At 40.1% G+C, this 18,798-nt stretch overlaps 1 protein-coding gene across 14 annotated transcripts in view; it reads right to left on the reverse strand.

The window, feature by feature from the left end:
* Positions 1 to 18,798, reverse strand: part of sipa1l1 (signal-induced proliferation-associated 1 like 1) — a 349,286-nt gene that overhangs the window by 251,801 nt on the left and 78,687 nt on the right. For 12 of the 14 annotated variants that reach the window (XM_080203040.1, XM_080203047.1, XM_080203052.1 and 9 more), the window contains exon 2: positions 18,654 to 18,726. The exons of the other annotated variants lie outside the window; for them this stretch is intronic. The gene's annotated coding sequence lies outside the window, so the exon portion shown is untranslated. The remainder of the gene's footprint in view (positions 1 to 18,653; positions 18,727 to 18,798) is intronic. 14 annotated transcript variants of the gene reach the window in all.

Here is an 18,798-nt window from a genome sequence, read left to right on the forward strand (position 1 = left end):
CAGGAAGAGGACACACTGCCACATGAGCCTGTTCTGCCAGTCAACAAGGTCATAGATGATCTGACTGTAACCTCAACATCACACTCCCAACTACCCCCGGATAAACTTTCATCTTTTCGTTTAAGAATTTACCTAGCTCTACTTCAAAAGTATTCAAAGACCCTGGTTTCAAAAGAGCTCCAAAGAACCATGCATCTAAAAATGTTTTCCCATTTAAGGCAGATGAGGAGTCCTCTCCTCCCCCCCACCAAACAGTGGCCCCTGGTTCTAGATTCTTCCACAAGAGGAAACATCCTTTTCTCATCCACCCTGTCAGGATCCCTCAAGATCTTACGCTTCAAACATCTTGCCTTTTATGCTTCTAAACTCCAGTGGATACAAGCCTAGAGTGGTTAGCATTGCTGCTCACAGCGCCAGGGAGCCAGATTAAATTCCGACCATGGGTGATGGTGTGAAGTCTGCATGGGTTTTTGTCAGATTGCTCCAGTTTCCTTCCACAGACTAAAGACGTGCAGGTTAGGTGGATAGGTGGGATAAATACATGGGGTTCAGGGAATGGGACGGAGTAAATGTCTTTGGGAGAGTTGCTGAATGGCCACCTTCTGCACTGTAGAGGTTCTACGAATACTCCCATTCTAGATATTCGTCCAGTTAACTTTCTCTGAACTCCTTCCAATTAATTTACATCCTGTGCAAAATGCTATGCACAGTGCTCCAGATGTAGTCTCATCACTACCTTGTACAATGGAAGTAGAAACTCACCAAGGCTCCTTTAAACAGCACTTTCCAAACTCACCACCACTACCTTTAGAAGGACAAGGGTAGCAGATACCTGGGAGCACAACTATTTCTCCTCCAAGCCAATCATCCTGATTTGGAATTATTGCACCCACTGTTCCTTCACTGTCAGTGGAATTAAAATCCTGGAACTCACTTCCTAAGAGCATTACAGCTGTACCTACATCTCATGGGAGCCAGCGAAGCCCACATCCCATGAATGAATAATAATAACCTCCCTATTTTTGTATTCCATTTCCCTTACAATAAATTGTAACATTCTATTAACTTTCTTAAATACCTACCGCATTTGCACCTAGCCTTCTGCAATGCAGCACAGTGGCAGTCGTTAGTACTGCTGTCTCAATGCCAGGAATCTGGGTTCAATTCCAGCCTCGGGTCAATATGGAGTTTGCACATTCTCCCCTTGTCTGCATGGGTTTCCTTTGCATGCTGCAGTTTCCTCCCACAGTCCAAAGATGTGCGGGTTAGGTTGATTGGCCATGCCAATTCCCGTCAGGGGAATTGCAGGGTAAATATGTGGACTTACAGAATAAGGCCTGGTGAGATTGTGGTGGGTGCAGGCTCGATGGACCAAATGGCCTCCTTCTGCACTGTAGGGATTCTATTCTATGATTCATACACTAAAATCACAGATGCCTCTGCACCTCACTCCTGCAATCTCTCACCATTTAGATAATAGGCTAAAATTTTTATTTTTTCTGCCAAAATGGCAATTTCACTTTTTCCCAGAACTCCACAGGCCAGATTCTGGCCCACTCACTTAACTCATGTCCGTTTGTAGCCTCTTTATAAGTTGGTTATCTCAACTGGCTGGAGGGCTGACTCATTATGCAGTGATGCCAACAGCATGGGTTCAATTTCCATACCAACTGAAGTAATTCATGAAGGCCCACCTTCTGAACCTTGCCCCTCATCAAGGTGTGGTCGTCTTCAGGTTAAAATCTCCACTCCCCGCTCCCCGAGGGGAGAGAGCAATTTTATCTTCTACTTTTCATGTCCTCTTCACAACCTTCTCTTACCTACTTTTGTCATCAGCAAATTTAGCAACCATACTTTTGGTTGCTTCATCCAAGCCATTTATATAAATTCTAAAACGTTGAGACCCCAGCACTAATCCCTGTGGCACATCATTCATTACATCTTGCCAACCAGAAAATTACCCATTTTTACCTATCATTTTCTATTGGCTAGCCAATCTTCTATCGACGCCTATTATATTGTTCCACCTCATCATGAACTTTTATTTTTTAACCATCTTATCAAATGACTTGTGGAAATCTACGTACAGAGCATCCACCAGTTCCCCTTTATCCACACCACATGATACTTAACCAATTTTAGTTATCTGAAAATGATTTCCCTCTCAAAACTATGTTGACTCTGCGTGATTACCTTGAACTTATCGAAGTGCCCTACCGTATCCTCTTTTCTCTATGACAGATATTAAGCTAACTGGCCTGTAGTTTCCCACTTTCCGTCTCTCTCCTTTTTTGAATAAAGGAACTACATTTACTATTTTCCAATCTAATGGAACCTTCCCCAAATCTAGGAAATTTTGGAAAATTAAAACCAATGCATCAACTAACTTCCTGGCCGTTTTTTTTAAAGACCCTAGGATAAAGTCCATCAGGACTTAGGGACTTGGAGCCCACTGCCCCAACAATTAGCTCAGAACTACTTCCCCAGTGATTGAAATTTTCTTGAGATCTTCCTTTCCATTTTGTTATTTATGGCTATTTCTGGGATGTTACTTGAATCATCTACAATGAGAACTAATGCAAAACATCTAATCAATTGATCTACCATCTCCTTATTTTGCCAAGGCTTGAAAATTGCAGCTATGAGGAAAGATTGTATAGACTAAGGTTGTTTTCCTTAAAACAGAGGAGGCTAAGGGGTGACCTAACTGAGGGACAAAATTGAGGGGCACAGATAGAATAAAAAGGGGAATACTTGTTTTCTGTAGCTGATGGGTTAATTTACAGGTGGCATAGATTTAAGGTGATTGATAGAAGAATTACAAGGGACAAGAGGAAAATATCTTTTTCACCTAGACGATGGTCAGCATCCAGAGTTCACTGCCCAAGTTGGTGGTTCGGGCTGAAATGCTCAACTTGTAAGTAACCTGCAAGGCTCCAGTCCAGATATTGCGAAGTAGAATTAAAATAAATGGCTAGTTTCTTTTCTTTTTGACTGAAACAGACATGATGGGCTGAATGGCCTCCTTCTGCATCACAACTTTTCTATGTTATGTTTACAATGATATGCAATTAACCAGCTTGCACAAGATGTGTTTGTGATATTAATTTTGCCAATTCCAACTGAGAATATGATTGATAAATGTGGCTTGTGTTCTAGATTTGGAGTTTATCTTTTTATTGCCTCTATACTTTAACTTCAATGATTGATACAACACAGAAATAAGTAACTTGCCTTTTTATTCTTTTGAATCTTCTCCAAGATTTAAGATTAACTGAATAGATCTTTGAAATTATGAATGCGTTAGACAGGTTAGATGTGGTCAGAATTATTGCAAGGCAACCTAAAACTAGGGACCATAAATGCAAGACAGTTACTAATAAATCCTGCAGAGAAAGAAGGGGAAATGTCTTTACTCAGGCTGGTTAGAATGTGGAACATGCTACTACTGAGTGACTGAGGCAAATAGCTCAGATGCTTTCAAAAGGAAACTAGACAAGCACAAAAAGGAGTACAAGGACAAGTTGAAAGGTTAAATGAGAATGGCAAGAGGCTTATGAAGCATAAATACCAGCAGACTATTTGGCCCAAATTGCCCACTACTGTGCTGTATATTCAATGCAATTGTCAGAAAACTGTACTCTGTTCATTCATTGCAGTTCATGTAAAATGAACCAACTTGCTGACATAATTATGATTCTTCTCAAGTGCTTCTTAATCTGTCACCCATAAAAGTTGGGGAATGCATGAGGTAGCATGCGAGATCACAGTACACAGAATAAATTTTCTAATTATAACTCTCCAAGTCATGGCACCATTAACTCTCACTGTAGACGAGTGACTACTAACTGAAGGTTTAAAAACTCCACTGACAAGGTTAGTGCTTGGATATGTGGCTATGTACATAATATATATCAGATATTAGGCGGTAAAGGTCCTTTTTGTTGTACAATACACAAGGGCTGCTGACCAAATGGACAAGCAACAATGAGTCACGAAAATATCTACTGGGAGCCATACAACTTGAAGCAATGAGAAAACAGACTGCCAACCTTATGTTCCCAACTTAGTTTTCACTCATTCTTACCTATAGTCTAGCTTCCATTATGCAAAGAGTTGAAGGTAGAGGCAGTGATTGGGAAAACACCAAGAGTTGTTGCTGGTCAAGTACAGTTTAAAAACTGTAATGCAGGCATCAGCAACGAATGGAGCTTTGGAGATTTTTTTTTCCTACTACGGTGAATACACCGATCCAGTTTAAACCATAGGCCTCATCAGGATTAGACATATTCTTAATGTAGATCTAAAGATAAAATTAATTTGTTAAAATCATAAGAACTCCAAAATTGTGATGTGCTTTTCTCCCAGTAGCCTTGACTACTCCAATTATTGGAATTACCATTCATTAATTTGTCTAAAAAGGACTCAAGTCAATAATAATAATGTCAATTTTATTCTACAGAACATGGACACATACACCTGAATGTTAAACCTATCTAATGGCAGCATTTAAAAAGGGCATAATTTTACTTTAGCGATAGAAACTGGAAAGTGCTCTGCTTTCCTCTGTGCAATACCCTCGCACCCCCTCCATGCTCCAAAGTGAACATCCCTGACATATACTGTCAGGCCATATTTAAAAAAAACTTTGCATCCACTGTACTTCTGACAACCAAACAACCTGCATTTCTACAACACACTCTCACTTACAGGAAGAGTTCCTACAACATTCTACATTACAACTTGAGGTACGTAAGATGATGAGTGGGATAGATAGAGTGGACATGCAGAGACTATTTCCTCAGGTGGACGTAGCTGTTACTAAGGGGCATAAACTTTAAAGGTTGACGGTGGGAGATACAGGAGGGATGTCCGGGGTAGATTCTTTACTCAGAGTGGTTGGGATGTGGAATACACTGCGTGCTGTGATAGTGCAGTCGGACGCTTTAGGAACTTTCAAATGGTTACTGGATAGGCATATGGAGCACACCAGAATGACAGGGAGTGGGATTGCTGGATCTTGGGTTTGGACATAGCGCGGCACAACATCGAAGGCCGAAGAGCCCGTACTGTGCTGTAATGTTCCATGTTCTACATTGAGAAGACAATAAAAAGGAAAAAGTTGGGGAAGGTGGGATACAAAAATTCATCCAGAAAAAGGGATTTTGAAAGCAAGAAAGCTTGGTTTAGCAAGGGTATTTTTCAGATAGAAGAACAGTGGCCGGAAATATTATCACTATTGATCGAGTGGCTAGCAGCGTACAGAAGTAAGCTGCTGTTGCCAGAAGATTCTGCAGAGAATACACAGATATGGGAAGACTATATAGGGGCAATAACAAGAGCAAGACAACACTGTTTGACAGTAAATGTAAAGCTCCATTGACTTCAAGTATTGTGAATTGTGTGAAGCAACTTCCACACTAAAACATACAACTACATTAAATATTCTAAATACACAATTACAAATACCAAAAGAAATATATTAACGGGGCATCATTTCAATTTTACACCTGCAGTGATATAGTGGCTTCACTGCAAAGTTTCCATTGTTCCATCTGCCTGGAGCTGAAGCACAAAGAATTAAAAAGAGGTCAAGGCTGCCAGGTCATCATCATGACCTTTACTGAATGGTCAACAACAGCTGTAGCCATCTCACAATTACAACATAGGGGCAAAGGATTCAAAATTCTTGACGGGGCAGGCTGACCCTCCAGCTAGCCGCTGGGAGACATCCCTCCATTTGTTGGTTGGCTTCGGCCACAGCAGCTTGACCAGCTGCTAACTTGGGAATTCCAGTCTGCGTCACTATTGTGACATTAAAAGTCCTGTAATTGGCATTACTGGTTACCCAGCACTTGCTAGTTGATAGCCTTTACAGTCACACCCACCCCATTCCCTACAAATGACCCTCTTATAAATTGGGCTCGAGGCAGGAATATGCTGACAAACCAACATGTAGACCAACAGCATGAAACTGTAAGCCCACCAACTCTGTTCCCGCTTTTGCATTATTTCCAGAAATCAGTTTCAGAAATCAATCTTGAAATCTTCATTTTGCCCCTTACTAGTTTAGACCAACAGAGTGGAAGGAAAATTCTTCGAAATTAAGCGTGAAACTATTATTGATACTTATCTATTTCATTCTTATACACAGCTGAATAAAAACAAAACACTGTAATCTTCAATTTGCATGCCCGCAACAATTATTTGAGTGTGCAGACAAACAGGGAAACTGCCAACAAGATTGCAATAAAATGTTAATACTAGGATGCAAAATCTACATACGATCCACTTTCATTTTGGAAAACACAATTTGCAACAGTTGAATTATTGGTTTTGTCTTTTATAATTTCAGCTATTTGAGCTTAATACCATTGAGGTGAAATATTGATGGCTATAAGTAATGTAGATAGGAGCAACACAAAGAATTGGGAAATAAATAGTGATGTGTTGACGAGTGTACATATTACCGAGGTTGTGGTGCTGGAAGTCTTAAAGCACATCAAGGTAGTAAATACCTGAGACCTGATGAAGTGTATCCCAGGACATTATGAGGGGCTAGGGAGGAAATTGCAGGTCCCCTAGCAGAGATATTTGAATCACTGATAGTCACAGGTGAGGTGCCTGAGGTTTGGAGGGTGGCAAAATGTTGTCTTTTTGTTTAAGGAGGACTGCAGGGAAAAGCCTGGGAACTACTGGACAGTCAGCTTCACATCTGTAGTGGGTAAGTTGTTGGAAGGTTATGTTGAGAGATAGGATCTACAGGCATTTAGACATACAAAGGACTGATTAGGAACAGTCAGCATGGCTTTGAGAGTGGAAAATCATGCCCCACAAATTTGATTTGAGTTTTTTGAAGGGGTAACAAGGTAGATGAGGACAGTGCAGTTGATGTTGCGTACACAGATTTCAGCAAGGCCTTTGACAAGGTACCACCTGGCAGGTTGTTACATAAGGTTGAATCTCACAGGATGCAGTAGCTAAATGGATACAAAATTGGCTTAATGATAGAAACCAGAGGGTGGTTGTTGAGGGACGTTTTTCCAAACTGGAAGCCTGTGACCAACATTGTGCCTCAGGAATCAGTGCTGGGTTCATTGTTATGTTATTTATATTAATGATTTGGATGAGCATATAGGAGGCATGATTAGTAAGTTTACAGATGACACCAAGATTGGTGACATAGTGGACAGTGAAAAAGGTCATCTCGGATTGCAAAAGGATCTTGATCAATTTGGCTAGTGTGCTGACAAATGGCAGATTGAGTTTAATTTAGATAAATGCAAGGTAATGCATGTTGGTAGATTGAACCAGGGCTGGACTTATTCACTAATGGTAGGGTGTTGGAGAGAGTTAGAGCAGAGAGATCTAGGGGTACAGGTTCATAGCTCCTTGAAAGTGGAGTCATGGGTGGACAGAGTGGTGAAGAAGGCACTCAGCATGCTTGGTTTCATTGGTGAGAACACTGAATACAGGAGTTGGGACATCTTGTTCAAGTTGGGCAAGACATTGGTAAGGCTTCACTTGGAATACTGCACACAGTTCTGGTCATCCTATTATAAAAAGGATATTATTCAACTAGAAAGAGTGCAGAAAAGATTGACTTGGATGCTACCGGGGCTTGATGGTTTGAGTTATAAGGAGAGGCTGGATAGACTGGGACTTTTTCCTCTGGAGTGTAGAAGGCTAAGGGGTGATCTTATAGGGGTCTATAAAATAATGAGGGGCATAGATCAGTTAGATAGTCAATATCTTTTCCCAAAGTTGGGAGAGTCTAAGACTACAGGGAATAGGGGAGAGATACAAGTGTCCAGGGGGGCAATTTTTTCAGAGAGAGTGGTGAGTGTCTGCAATGAGCTGCCAGAAGTTGTAGTAGAGACGAGTACAATTTTGTTTAGACAATTACATGGGTAAGATGGGTATAGAGGAATATAGGCCAAATTGGAATTAGCTTCGGGGTTTAATAAAAAGGGCAGCAAGTTGGGCCAAAGGGCCTGTTTCCATGCTGTAAATCACTATGACTCTAATAGCTTGTAAGAAACATTGTGACACCAAAGAAATAATGTTGGTGAGTCAGGATTGTGTTCAAGTTGCAAGTAGCCCTTCCTGTGGTTGTGTGTTTATTCATGTTATTCAATTATTATTAAATTATATTCATATTATTCAGTGAGGTTTTGTGGCACAGTGTGTAGCGTCCCTGCCTCTAAGCCAGAAGCTCCAGTTTGAAGTCCTGCCAAAAGACTTGATGGCCAGGAAGGTGTGTTCATAACATGGTCAGGCAGATTCACTATTTCCACCTGTAAATCCTTCCAAACATGCCAATGATTGGCAGCAAAAGTGGGAGAGACTCCTGGTCAGCCATGTTTTACATGGAGTAGTGCCCTTCAAGCTATAAACACCTGGCAACAGACTAGCAACATGTTATGGGAATTACTAGCTATGGAAACAGACAAAAATCTACCTTAGTGCACAACGAGGTGCAGGAAGAGAATTGGAATATCATCCCACTAAAAATGAAAGAAACCAATATGCATCGACAAGCCAATATCTTCAGGTGAGATGGGGAGCACATTACATGAAGTTCAAGGTCTCTACATCCTAGCTATGACCAACACTATATTCTGCTCATTCTCCTTTTCCTCTCCCCCATATACTCTATGAACTTACTTTGTCTGTATAGCATGCAAGAAACACTACTTTTCACTGAATATCATCAATACACGTGACAATAATTAATCAAAAAATCATAAGCATTTATCTAAAGTAATAATTGCTGATATCAATAAGAAATTGTTCTGAGGCTCACAAGCAATGGTACAAAATGCAACATTCTAATGCAGCTCATTGAAAAATGAAATACCCACTGAAATTATACTGGCTCCAATTAGTTATTTTGATTATATATCAGAATGATGCACAATTTATTGCCAGATGATATGCAGCAGGTCATTAGCTTGTGTGAGTCACTTAAAAAGGTCAAGAGAAGGACTTAAGGAGTTGCTCTCAGTGAGTAGCTGAACTGTAGAGACAAGACATTACACAGATTCAATCCTTAATTGGATGAGGTATGAAAGACCAAAGCCCATGAAAACTTAGCAAGAAAGCAACATCTTCAATGAAAACAGGAATAAAGCCAAGAAATAAAAACACATCAAGAGATGTATCTTCCATTACAGCTCAAGTACACCAATAGTGTATAGAAACTTGTATAACTGTATTTTCCCAGTTACAATCTTGCAGTCATTTTGCTTTTTTGTTTAATTCAGTCAGGAAATGTGGGGATCGCTGGCCAGGCCATCATTTATTGCCCATCCCGAATTGCCCTCAAGTAGGTAATGGCGAGCTGCATCCTTGAATTGCTACGTTCCACATGATGTTGGTATACCCACAGTGCTATTAGGGAAGGGGTTCAAAGAGTTTGACCTGATTAAGTACAGGAATGGCAAAATATTTCCCAGTCAGGATGGTAAGTGGATTTTAGTGATGTTCCCACGTATCTGCTGCTGTCGTCCTTTTGGATGACGTTGGTTGTGGATTTGGAAGGTACTTACTAACCAGCTTTGATGAGTTCCTGCAGTACATTTTGGTAATGTACATGTTAGTGAGATTTTACAAGCCCAGGCAAGTCATGGGGGTTACAGATAGTGTGATATAAACCCAAGATCCTGGTTGAGGCCGTCCTTATGTGTGCGGAACTTGGCTATCAGTCTCTGCTCAGCATGCAAAATCTCACTAACTGTCCTGGCTGGAGACAATACACATCTCTTTAACCTGTGCCTAACGCTCTCTTCACTCACATCGTCTGTACCTTTAAGACTTGATTACCTGTAAAGACTTGCATTCCAACCACTATTTTGTAAATTGAGTTTGTGTCTTTATATGCCCTGCTCATGAATAAAACTTCCACTCACCTGACGAAGGAGCAATGCTTCGAAAGCTAGTGGCATTTTCTACCAAATAAACCTGTTGGACTTTAACCTGGTGTTGTGAGACTTCTTACTGTGTCTTCCACACACAGACAGACAGTAAACTCCACAATCCATCAAGACTGAAAGTCAAGACAAAAAGTGGTCAGCGAACTTGTGTGTTAATGATACTGCACTGGTTGCCCAGACAGAAGGCCAACTCCAAATGCTCATGGATCCCCAGTCCCATGACTTGTATCACCACTGTTGTTACAGGACATGTTGTTTTGTCTCTGCCTCTGTCAGACTCAACAATACACCACCGAAAGTAGTCAGAAAATTCTGCACCTTGGATCTAAGGTGACAAGCAGCCCTTCTCTAATCCAAGAGTTTAGCACTTGGAAAGGTAGGCAACAACTTTGGTTAACTAATAGAACAGGCATGGAAAAACAACAAACTGACCCACAGGACCAAGATACTCATCTACAACACCTATAACCACAGCACACTGCTGTGTGGCAGCAAAGCCTGGGCAACTCATACCTACCAAGAACACAGGCTCAATATCTTCCATCTCTGGTGTCTATGGCACATTCTTAGCATCACGTAAAAAGGCAAAGTCACTAATGAATCAGTTCATTAGAGCAAAATTATCAAACTTGCTAGTTCTAATCAAGCAAAACAAAAAGCTTGGGCATGAGCCTAGAATGGAAGAAGGCCTAATCCCCAAGGATATGAAGAGGTAGCCTGAGACCAGCCCAAAGGTGCCCAAAGCTTCAATTCAAGGATAGTGTTGAAAGGGGCATGAAAGTCCTCAACAATCATGGTAAGTGGGAAAATTTAGTTGATGATCGATGTAAACGTCAACACCAGCTAAGGACAGTTCACCACGACAACATGTATTTTCAGAACCATCAAAGCCAATGGCAGCTTTGCAAACATGGCATCAGCAGCGATCACACTGCACCATTTACAAGGGACAGCCTCACATGGAACATTTGGCTGACTCCGCCTATCCAGAACTAGTTTGCTCCACTACCAAAAGTAGAACTGATCATCTTGCCTGACCTCAAATTCTGAAGCTGCATTCCAGTCATGTTTTTCAGAAAAAAGGACTGCAACCAAGTTTCTGGAACAGAAAACTAATAGCAATATTGAGATTTGATTTAATTCAAATAAGGTTAATCACATTTTCAAGCAGTAAATAAAGGTGCAAGAACCAAACACAATATATGATTCATTTATAAACACAAACACACCATCTCATGAATACATACAGAATGAACCAAATGGCCTCCTCCTCTTCTGCTGTTTATCTAAAGCTAAAATCTTTGAGGCAGATAAAGGGATCAAACAAAATGAGAAAAAGGTTTTATCAATTCACAATTTTTAAAAATAGTCATCCATTTTCAGCATTTCTTGGCAGGCCTTCCAGATCTGTAACCCGCTTCTCCAGTCCCCTTCTCAGGGAGCTAATACTTCATGATCTTTAGAATGTTGATAAACAGAAATATTTTTTTCCCATGTCCACTTAAATTGAGAAATTTTCAATTCTGATAATTATGCAGTCTATACGTTCAGTTTGCATTTATATCTGGAGAGACCAGTTGAGTTCCAGAACACTACAATGAAGTACTGGTGATTACAGATTTGTCAACTAAGGTGGGAGTAATTTGAGATCATCATTTGGGTCAGCATACAAGAAGCACTACATTAAGCCAATTATTTTCAAAACAGTGACAATGCTTAATGGCATCATGTTACTGCAATGGGTACAAATACCCATTAACAGCCTTCCACCAAAATAAATAAATCTTCATATGTGAATCTCCATAGCTTTCTCTTCCACATTTATGAGACATCATCCAGCTTTACATCACTATTCCAAGCCACCCAAATGCTACTGCTTTCCCCAACTGTTTTCATTTGTCCATCTGGTAGGGGGTAGGGCCTTTAGCTAATGTGAATTCATGTCCTGCAAATTCTTCTGTAAATCTTTCCGTTTTGCAACCTCCCTTTCTATAACGACATGGAATATCATCCTCAAAATGCACCTCATAGCATGTTTTTAGACATACCACCCCCACCCCCGCTAGCTCCTTTGTAATTTTTTTGTTTGAGACATTTTTCAAAGGCGTAATCAAGGCATTGAACAATATCCAAAGTGCTACATGAAAGCAAGCTGATAGTGAACTAAGTCAGTGTACTAGCAAATTATTAAACTGGTGAGAAATGGGGACAGCAACTCAACCCAATCACGTTCCAACCAGAAGTTTACAGAATGGGTCAGCAGTCAGAAAAGAATTCTGACTGAAATTTTTCTTCCCCATAAGTGAACAGTGCCAAAGACAATTGCAGTCTCGTTCCGCAATTGCATCCAGGATCAGCTACCACAGGATGAAGCAGTGCCTCCCGGTTTTTGGAACGTGAAGGATGATAATTCCTTGGTTGACAATCCTCAGCAACATCATAGATTTACAATTCTGCTACACGAAACCATTTTCCAAGTATTACTTGGTAACACAGAACTTGTGCGACTGAAAAAAAGAGGAACGCTGATTAAGCTTTTCATCCTGAACTTATCAGGGCAGAATACCAAATTTCAAAGGGAATGACAATTTACACTGCATAAGAAAAGAGTGCTGACTGTTTAGCATGTGGACTCTGACCGACAGAGGCATTGCTATGGGGAATGCATCAGGGAAAAGTTGTACTCCAAGCTTTGGTTTATCTGAAAAAAGTGCAATACCTGGGGTCTTTCTGGTTGTATCACAACATAATTAAGGAACCCATGCATCCCGGACATACTATCCTCTATCTTCTCACGTCAGGAAAAAGATACGGAAGTCTGAGGCCACGTACCAACCAACTCAAGAACAGCTTCTTCCTTGCTACCACCAGACTTTTGAATGGACCTACCTCACAGTAAGTTGAGCTTTCTTTACACCCTAGCTATGATTGTATCATTACATTCTGCACTCCCTTCTTTCCTTCTCTAGGAATGATATGCTTTGTCTTTATAGCCTGTAAGAAACAATGCTTTTCACTGTATATGTAACAATAATAAATCAAATCAAAAACTTTTTTGTTTCCAAATCTGTAGCTCAGTGGGGTTACTCACATTCAATGAAGAAAAAGAGCCGTTAACATCTTAACAGGACAGTTATTGGACAACAGAGTGATCCTGGTTAATTTGTTTAAAACTGGCAGCACAAGTCTACAGTGTCCTATTTAATACAATTTCGTTGTATTTCAAAACAATATAGACAGCTGGTCAGTGTTAGTAACTATTGCTTTTGTAGCACTGTTTCCATTCTTTAAAAAAAAAGAACTTTAGAACAGTTGCTTCATTCGGATGAGGTCCTGTCCAAGAACAACATTGAGAGCTACAGTGAATTAAACAAAATGGACCACACAGCAAAAATAATTTGTTACTAATCCATCAGCCCTTCCTATTACTGAGATATTAACTTATAAAATAAATTCCAAAGTACATCCCAAGAATTGGGAGCCAAACCACCCTTCCTGTTTGTGTCATAGCAGCACAATTATAATACCTTTTGTATTTAAGATAGAATAATGGCTTACACTGCAATATTGTACAATAAACACGACAAGAGTAATAATCACTCACTCTTCAATAAAAAAAATTAAAATTCTGCTGATCTTCCCCTTTATCTCCCTCCTCCTTTTCACCTCGTTCTGGTCTGATATTCCATATCATTACTTCACATCCCAAGTTCCGTCAGCCTTGGTACTGGCACCACAGTTTATTCCTGCCATCTTTCAAACCTTTCCTGCCACTGCAGTGCTAGGTTTCAACTGCAGCTTTGTTAAAAAAAAAACACACCGATAGGCACTATAAAAAAATACATTTTACATAAATTCCTAATTCTAATTGTAAAAGATATTGATCTTAAAATGTTGTGAAACAAGATGAAACCGGGAGTGCAGGGATCCCAGTGTACAGGCTCAGCTGAAAACTAGCTCAGAATATTTTTGTTGCATGTGTTCTTTTTTGCCTCCCACACAATGGATCGCACCAGTTAACAACATAATTGCCAAGCAATAGGTTGTTAGAAAAGAAAGGGAGAAAGTATGTCCATGCATCTCTCTTTAGTTAAAAGAAACCACCATAATTCTGCATTAAGCACATATACTAAAAATGTATTCTGCCAATGCCAACTATAGGTGGATGAAACCTACGTTAATAGGTCTCCTTTAAACAGTTAACCAGTACTCTGTAAAGGGATGGTAGATGGAAACAGGATTGTCTTGTCGTTGGCTGGTAATGTATCAAATCAGAAAGGCTCAATTTTTGTATTACAGATGTGCCTGTAATGCAGTTATGTCTTCTTCCCAGCTGCCAATTTTCTTGAAAATCAGCTGTACACTGGGGCTTATTGTTCATTGTTAATGGACACAGGTTTTGACCTGTTTGCATACACAAAATAAAGATTGCATGCTGATGCCACGGGGTATGCCCTTGTGCATGCACAATGACATCACTACCAAAGTGTATTGCTGTTGCTGGAGCAACACATGTACTATAAGGCCATAAGACATAGCAGCAGAATTAGGCCACACGACCCATTACGTCTGCTCCGCCATTCAATCGTGGCTTATATTTTTCTCATCCCCATTATCTCCAGTCCCCTTATTAAATCAAGGGCCCATCTATCTCTGTTTTAAAGACATTAATTGACCTGGTCTCCATAGCTTTCTGCAGCAAAAAGTTCCACAGATTCACCACTTTGGCTGAAGAAATTCCTCCCCATTTCTGTTTTAAAGGATCGCCCCTTTAGTCTGACTTTGTGCCCTCTGGTTCTAGTTTTTCCTACTAGTGGAAACATCCTCTCCATGTCTATCTATCCAGGCCTTGCAGTGTCCTGTAAGTTTCAATAAGGGCCCCCCCTATCCTTCTAAATTCCAATGAGTACCGATCCAGAGTCCTCAACCATTCCTCATACAACAAGCTCTTCATTCCAGGGATCATTCTCATGAACTTCCCCTGGACCTTTCCAAGGCCAACACATCCTTCCTTAGATTATGGTGCCCAAAACTGCTCACAAATATTCTAAATGGGGTCTGACCAGCGCCTTATACAGCCTCAGAACTACATCCCTGCTCTTGTATTCTAGCATTGCATTTGCTTTCCTAACTGCTGACTAAATCTGCACGTTAACCTTAAAGAGAATCTTAAGCAAGGACTCTCAACTCCCTTTGTGCTTCTGATTTCTTAAGCATTTCCCCATTTAGAAAATATTCTTTGCCTCCATTCTTCCTTCCAAAGTGCAAAACCTCACACTTTTCCACACAGTTTTCTATCTGCCACTTCTTTGCCCACTCTCCTAGCCTGTCCAAGTCCTTCTGCAGCTGCCCTGCCACTTCCTCAATAATACCTGACCCACTACATACCTTTGTGTCATCTGCAAATTTAGCAACAGTGCCTTCAGTTCCTTCTTCCAAATCATTAATGTATATTGTAAAAAGTTGTGGTCCCAGCACTGACCCCAGACATACCACTAGTCACCAGCTGCCATCCTGAAAGATTTCTTTATCCCCACTGTGCCTCTGCCAGTCAGCCAACCCTCTATCCATGCCAGGATCTTACCCCTAATACCATGGGCTCTTAACTTAAGAAACAGTCTTCTCCTGTTTACTTGTGCAAGTTGTCAAAGTCTTTTACTCTTTTCTGAAATTTAACAATCGAAAAGCCAAGTCCCCATCTATCTCCTAATACAAATCTCAAACTCAACCTACTTACATTTCCACTGTACCATAGCTTATCGCAAACGTATGCACTTAGTATCTCTTATTTATCAGCCAACCCTCTCCAACAAGCTCTGTTAACCTCTCCCCAGCTTAATTAAATCATTTATACACACACAGATGCACCATTACAGATTAACATAATATTCTCTAAAAATATTTTTAAAATAACACCCACCCCTACAGCACATCCTTATAGAAAATGCACACACACTTCATTTCAACCAAAATACAATTTTAGGTTTAAAAATTTCCCAGTAGATTGGTTTGGAGACAATTACACGAGTCACTTTCTGTACAGTTGACATCCGGCTGATGAGAAGTATAATAGGTCGTAGCTACAGCAAGATCCAGTTTAAATTTCAGCACAAAATACAATGCAGTCTCCAGCATAGAACACCATGTTTTGGTGGCTTAAAACAAACACATTTTATCATTAATTAAATAATCAAGATACAGTTGAATATTCCATGAAAGGTGTAGAAATAGCTAGAGGTTGTAAGAGGCCCAGAAGCATACTGCATGCTAAGCATCTCCAACTAATTACACAGAAGGTACAGTAATGTTCAACCTAGCCGGTCCATGCCAGCATTTAACATGCCTACTCACACTACACTTCATCTAATTCCATCAACATCTCACATCGTTCCATTCTCCCTCATGTGCTAATCCAGCTTCCCCTTAAATGCATCTTTGTCATTGGCCTCAGCCATTCCATGTGGTAGTGATTTTCACATTCTAACCACCCTCTGGGTAAAGAGGTTTCTCTTGAATTCTTTATTGGATTTATTAGTAACTACCTTATAAATAGAGCCATTAGCTTTGAACTCCCACAAAAGTGGAAACATATTTTCTACGTCTACTCTATAAAACCCCTCCATAATTTTAAAGACCTTGATCCAGTTACCTCCTGGCCTTCTGTTCCTCAGAGAAGAGAAGAAAGACTAAACAGACCGGGGTTTTAGTTATAACCTCTCTATTCTGAGATTATACTTGTTAATTGTTTTTCTACCTTAGTGATAGAGTTTACAGCATGGAATCAGGCCCTTTGGCCCAACTTGTCCATGCCATCCATTTTAACCCCCAAGCTAGTCCCAATTGCCCACATTTGGCCCATAGACCTCTATTCCCATCTTACCTATGTAACTGTCTAAATACTTTTTAAAAGACAAAATTGTACCCACCTCTTCTACCTCTGGCAGCTTGTTCCAGACACTCACCACCCTCTGTATAGAGTCATAGATGTACCTTCTCTGAAACCGCTATATCTTTTTGGTTCTGTGGAGTCCCAGAATAAAGAGCAGTGCTCCAGATGCAGTTTAACTAAAGTTCTATACAAGTTTTATATAAACAAGTGTACTTCTCAACTATCCTGCTAGAATCCCAATGCTTTGCTTACTCATCTTATGCCCTTAACTTGTGATCGTGCAGTAAATTAATAAAGCCCAGAGGATATCAAAGTACGTAACCAAAATTCTTGGACACAAGTCAGAGGAAGATAGTACTCTGGTCAGTACATCGTGAGTATTGCATTCAGTTGTAGTTGAGAAAGATATTCAAATACTGGTGCCAGTGCACTGAAGGGCCAAAATACTGATCCTGGAATCTGAGATACAAGGAAAGACTGAGCCTTTTCAGCCTGAAACTAAGGTCCTTGACAGGTTATTTAAATAGTAATAGTATGGAACAAGCAAATTAAGAACATCAAATTAACATCGAGAGTAGATTCAAATATCCCAACTAATATATCCTTTTACAGCAACAAATTCAGTCAATTCTTCTAGAATGCACTAGTCAAAACAGAAAACAACACCTGTTGAACTGGAGGCTGACTAAGCTAATAATCCTTTGAAATTCTCTCCAACAAAATCCATGCTGGCATGCAACATTCTACAATGCTTCATCTAAAAAATATTTTCTTCCCAAAGCAGGAAGGGGAAGAAGTGAACAACAAAATGCTCATCTTATGAATATTCATGCTGACCTTTTCCTTCAAGCTGCAGTCAGACACAATGGTAATTTTCATTCTGACATAGACTTCTAAACAGGACAGCAACCAAAAAGATTCAGAAACTATTAAACGAATCAGTGAACTGTAATATTTAAATTAAATCTCAGTCAAAATCTCCACCATCTTCCCCTAGAAAATGAGCGCTTCCTCGCTCTCAACTAAATATTGCAATTCTTTCAGGCCATAACTCTTGTTCTTTGTTAATGATCAATAATTTTCTTTTTCTTCAATCTGCAAGCCTGGTTGCTCCCTGCATCAAGTTATTCAAAAGCTAATATTTTCAAATGTTTGCTTCATGTTTCCCTTTCATAAAATGAACATTCTTGCACATTTGGAGCTGTGAAGGTCACACAAATTAATGGACTTGAGTATCAAAATAAAATTCATCTTAACAAGTTTTTGCCACAACTGGAAAAAACTAATTAGCTGTAGATGTTTATGGAGGAGTGGTGTTCAAGTTGCTGGCTCAAGAAGGGGGCATTCCTGGAGGTTTGTTCACATGATATTCTAGTCATATGACATTTGGTCACATGACATGGTGCCCAATCACCTGATATCTAAGCAATCTTACTGCACATAGTTTTGAATCCTCAGGAATTAATCTGTAAGACAGTGAGGGCGGCAAATCCAGAGTGGGGAAATAGGGGCCAGGGACCATTCATCCTTCTCCACCCCAATTGGCTGAGATACCCTAAAAACTGACATTCATGATTCCTGACTCTTCAAAAAGAAGTTCTTCACCATTATGTTATTCCTAAATATCCAATTCCCAAACTTTATTCATCAATTGCACCCTTCAAATACCACTGATCAGAACTGCCCAGCATTATAATCCTCATTACAAAGGGCATCTTAGAACTTCGCATTCCATAAACTTCTATTAATTCTCTCGGTGCTTGTAGCCATTGAGCAGTCAATCATTCACTGTTGGATAGAAAAGAATACTGTAAAGTGATCTTACGTACTATTGGGAAATGCCACAGGGCTTTGCTGTCCACTTTACCACCAAAACTTTGTCTTCAGCCAGGACATCTGGAGCTGTGAAAGTACAAACACACATACACGGTCAGGGAACAAAGTTTTTAGCTTAACAAGTAATTCTGCAATGGA

This window comes from Carcharhinus amblyrhynchos, chromosome 14 (genome assembly GCF_965287045.1).
Source record: "Carcharhinus amblyrhynchos chromosome 14, sCarAmb.v2.hapA, whole genome shotgun sequence".
NCBI lineage: Eukaryota > Metazoa > Chordata > Chondrichthyes > Carcharhiniformes > Carcharhinidae > Carcharhinus > Carcharhinus amblyrhynchos.